Raw genomic sequence first — 5,319 nt, forward strand, 5'->3', positions numbered from 1 at the left:
GTCCGCTGGGTCCTAAAGACTGGATGTATCAGTGCTGCCAGAATCTGCAGGGTCCTAAAGACTGGATGTATCAGTGCTGCCTGAATCCGCAGGGTCCTAAAGACTGGATGTATCAGTGCTGCCAGAATCTGCAGGGTCCTAAAGACTGGATGTATCAGTGCTGCCAGAATCTGCAGGGTCCTAAAGACTGGATGTATCAGTGCTGCCAGAATCTGAAGGGTCCTAAAGACTGGATGTATCAGTGCTGCCAGAATCTGCAGGGTCCTAAAGACTGGATGTATCAGTGCTGCCAGAATCTGCAGGGTCCTAAAGACTAGATGTATCAGTGCTGCCAGAATCTGCAGGGTCCTAAAGACTGGATGTATCAGTGCTGCCAGAATCTGCAGGGTCCTAAAGGCTGGATGTATCAGTGCTGCCAGAATCCGCAGGGTCCTAAAGACTGAACGTATCATTCCTACAAGAGTCCACAGGGTCCTAAAGACTGAATGTATCATTCCTGCCAGAGTCTACAGGGTCCTAAAGACTGAAAGTATCAGTGCTGGAAAAGTCCACGTGGTCCTAAAGACTGAATGTATCAGTCATACCAGAGTCCACAGGGTCCTAAAAAATAAGTGTATCAGTGCTGCCAAAGTCCATGGGGTCCTAAAGGCTGAATGTATCAGTGCTGCCAGAGTCCATGGGGTCCTAAAGGCTGAATGTATCAGTCATACCAGAGTCCACAGGGTCCTAAAAAATGAGTATCAGTGCAGCCAGTGTCCATGGGATCCTAAAGGCTGAATGTATCAGCCTTAGAACAATTGTCCACATCAACATTTTCCCGATAAACCGATAGCAAAACAGGGGCAGGGGTGTAACCATGCGGAGACGCCAGCACGATATGTGGCAGCTTATAGGGAGAAGCAGGTGACATGATATTGGACATTTAAATAGTTACTATAACTAGGGGAGAAATTAATTATTGAGCGGACACCGTTTTGCCAGCAAATGTATGAAGAAAGTAACGAAAGAGGAAATCACATAGATGTAAACATGGCTGCACGTCCATTAATCTATAACATAATATCGGTACTTTATCAGCCAGACACAAGAAAGCAAAGACCCCTGATGAGGCCACAGACCGTCCCCCACGGTCTGAAAAGAAATAGCATACACACACACCATCACATGCTGATAATAACACTATAGTATGTGCACAAAACACAAGACGTCCAAGGAAAGAGAATTCAGCTTCAATCACGTTTATAAAAAAGAGGAGTCCATGGGGCAATATTCATAGAAACAGAAGCATTTGTGTGGACGAAACGGTTATAGATGGTCCCAAATTACTCATCCTGTTGTGGCCGTGTAGGAACAGCAGCCTAAGAATATCACCAGGTGATATTCCAAAGACTCCAAAGACATACTGATAGGGAATGTAGATTGTGAACCCCAATGGGGACAGTGCCCATAATGTCTGTAAATTGTCTGAATTGTAAAGCACTGCGGAATATGTTGGCGCTATATAAATAAAAAGATTATTATTATTATTATTATTATTATTATTAGGTGTCAGGTGCTGCCACCATATGATTGTGTGACGCTCGCAGCCCTGACCTGGGAAGATGGGGGATTACTCGGAGCCGGGTCAGATGTTGAGGGGATGCAGCCGTGACCTGGACCCGTCCCGTGCCCAGGGCCGTCACATTAAAAAGGATGTAAGGGCTCTCAGGGTTGAATGGTATTTTTCGACTATGCCACCTGTGGTTTCTGGTGATGCGCCACCAGCGCTGCTAGCAGTCCTCTGAGGCTGGATGTTACGGCAGCTTGAGGTGTTATAACTCCCCACAGGCGGAGCAGGGCCTCAGGGCAGATGCGACAGGAGGATGGGGAGAGTAGTCCTGGGTCACTCAGGTGCTGTGTGGTGCAGTGTGGAAATAAGGAGTCCGGAGGCCATAGAGATAGTCTTCCAGGTCTTTTACTCACAGTTCTTTTAAGCAGCGGCAAAGCTTCTCCCTGCTCCTCACGGATCACTGCGGCCACCAGGGATGAGGGCTCAGCGCACCCAGGGTATTCAGGTACTTCGATGAGGACCCCTGAGCGTTCCTAACAGTCCATTTGAACCTCTCCTGTGTGTGTGCATGCAAAGGCTGGGTCTCCCTCTGGACTATGCACGGATATAGGGTAAGGCGGCAATTCCCTTCCGCCCATCACCCGACGGGATCCACTTAGCCTACCATGCTTCTCTGACAGAGACGTGAAGTAGCAAAGTCAGATATCAGGGGCCGGTACCCCTCTTGCAGCAGGAGTCCCTCTGGCTAGGCCAGAATGAAGAGTACAGGTGGCATACGCCGCTCCGTCCGTGCTCCCTGGGATCCTTTTGCTGGTGGAGCTGTTACTATAGCTCCTGACCTTCTTAAGCAAGGGAACTTGACCGGGGTAGAGACCCTGTTAACTCGTCCCCGCTCCTCGTGTCAAGGACAGAGCACGAGGACCGTGCATCTTCAGCACACTGCAGGCTCCTACACAAGGCCACTGTCAGCTGCAAAGACCACAATCAAAGAACATTGTGCTTAAGATGGCTGACTAATATATATGAAACTATGTGTGCAAACTAAAAGTGTGTTCTACACCCTCCACCCACTACATGGTTCCCCTCACTTTTGGTTCCCCCCACTCGTGATCCTGCAGAGGCAGCACTATGGTGCATACTTGCCTCCTATAGGTCAGGAGTGTGTAGTGTTGAATGTAGATTCAGGGTCCTGACCAGTGCACCGTCCTTACCTGGGCGAGCAGACACTACACCTGCTGACAGGCTGCAGTATCCCACCTTGTGGCGACCGAACCCTCAGGGGCGCCACAATTGTAACGGGATGGCTACTTTGGCTTATTGCTCACCTGGTGAGGTGGATTCTAATAGCCACAGGGCAGAATGCGCAGGACGGACGGAGGCGTAGCTACAGCGTGGAACAGCTGAGTTGAAGCCAGCACGTGAAGCAAAGTGGGATAGCAGAACTGTACAGGCTGGACGGCACCTGGGGCCTGGAATAGTAGAACTGGTTATGCAGATAAGCAACTTGGAACAGCAGAATCGAGTATTGAGACAAGAAACCTGGAACAGCAGAGCCGAGCCTGCAGACAACTTGGAACAGCAGAGTTGACTTTGAGGACAGGCAACGCGAAGTCAAGTATGCAGACATGAAACTTAGAACAGCAGACTTGATTATGCGGCCAGGTAACTTGGAGCAGCAGAGCAGGGTATATGGAACGGCACCTTGGATCAGCAGAGCCAGGTATGCGGGCACGCAACTTGGAGCAGCAGAGCCGAGTATGTGGACAGGCAACTTGGAGCAGCAGAGCTGAGTATGTTGACATGTAACTTGGAACAGAAAAGATGAGTATGCGGAAAGGCAACTTGGAACAGCAGAGTTGAGTATGCGGAAAGGCAACTTAGAACAGCAGATTCGAGTATGCGGATAAGCAACTTGGAACAGCAGAGCCGAGTATGCGGACAGGTAACTTGGAGCAGCAGAGCCGAGTATGCAGACAGGTAACTTGGAGCAGCAGAGCCGAGTATGCGGACAGGCAACTTGGAACAGCAGAGCCAAGTATGCGGACAGGCAACTTGGAACAGCAGAGCCAAGTATGCGGACAGGTAACTTGGAGCAGCAGAGCCGAGTTTGTGGACAGGTAACTTGGAACAGTGAATCCGACAGAATTCAGACATGCACGTCTTTTAAACGGCGCTGACAAAGATTGGCTGCAGCATTTAAATGGTTAAACTGTGACAATCACAGCAAGCTTTGGCCACTGCAGTTACGTCTGCCTGGTATGAAGCAGGTTCTTCTCCTGAGCCGGCTTCATACTTTCCTTATCGACCCATGATGAAACTGCACATAATAGGTTGTTAAGGGGTTAATTTGAGGGGTCCGGTAAAAGTCAGATCTGGGGTCAGAATTGGGGTCTAGAGATAACGTCAGGATTTCAGTCTGAATTAAGGTAATGGTCTAGTGTGAATGATTGAGGGCTCTGGGTCTGAGTTGTGGGGTCCGGGGACTGGTGTCGAGGTCACATCTGCGTCTGAATTCATACAAAGGGCTGAATTCTGGAGTGTGAATAATTTGGGGTAAGGATACTGCACTCATGTGACGCGCCCCTGGGCCTGTGTCGCGCTGCGTTGCGCACGCGGGAGCTTACCCGGAGCCGGATCTCTTGAGGGTTGTAGTCTCGTGGCGGTGATCCGGTCCGTGCCCAGGGAGTCAGACTAAGTGGCGCTGTATTAGCGGTAGATGTTGGACGACTACGCCACCCGTTGAGTACAGCTAAGGAGCTGCCGCTGCAGGGCAGACCGCTGAGGCCGGTGGTAGGATTGTGCAGCGTGATAGTATAACCCCCAACGGGAGGGGTATGGCCTCAGGGCAGCTGACGTGGATGATGGGGGTAGCAGGAACCACTCGGAGACGGTACGGTGTAGTTCAGGGTCTTTACTGGTGACAAAGATAGACCCTCCCGGAGTACTGGCTAGCGATTGGGGCCTGGTCAGTCCTTGAGCAGATGGGATCTCCCCTGGCCAGGCGGAGTTGTAGGCCTCCCAAACTAACGATACTCTTCCGGCTACCTTGCTAGAGGCGGGTATAAGTAGCCCACGTTCCTGAGTGTACCGTGTGGTGCTCACCCGTATGGCCGGTGACTCGGGGCCTTCTAGTAGCTTCCGCTCCACGACGGCGGTGCTGGTCCCACGCGTGTGACCGTGCCTTCGGGTTTCTGGGCCAGAGGACCTGCAATCCCCTGCCGGTCGGTTTCTGCTGCTGGATAGGAGTTAGTCCCCACAGCCTCGGACTCCGGGTCCGGTGATAACTTTCCAGTCAGGGCGAGCTCTGCAGCTGCCAGCCCCTGACTCCTTGTAGTACTGCTCCCACAGAGCTCCTGATGTTCTTTTCCTATATCTGCTTCTCTGTCTCTACTTCTTCTCTACTCACTAACCCTGCCTCAGCCCTAGGTTTATATAGGGGAAGTTCTTCCCCTCCCAGGACTGGGCAGGAGGTGTGGCATGCACAGGATCCCTGACCAAGAGACCTCCCACCTGCTCTCAGACATAACATTGCTTGTTACTGTGGAAACCAGACCCCTGGGGTGCCACATTCCCCCCTAGTGAAATTTAGTACTCCGGGACTAAACATATTTTTAGAAAAACATAACAAGGTATAAACAATAATAATACAATAAGAAAAACACATAAAGATGGTTATGGCGTGTCCGCAACCGGGTGCAGTCTTTGAAGAAAACAAAGGTGTCCATTTCACCAAAACAGGGAGACGTAACCAGGTAGGGGTCTGTCCTGCC

This window comes from Phyllobates terribilis, unplaced genomic scaffold (genome assembly GCF_046119375.1).
Source record: "Phyllobates terribilis strain yellow unplaced genomic scaffold, ASM4611937v1 Scaffold_9__5_contigs__length_417890890, whole genome shotgun sequence".
In the NCBI taxonomy this organism is placed as follows: Eukaryota; Metazoa; Chordata; class Amphibia; order Anura; family Dendrobatidae; genus Phyllobates; species Phyllobates terribilis.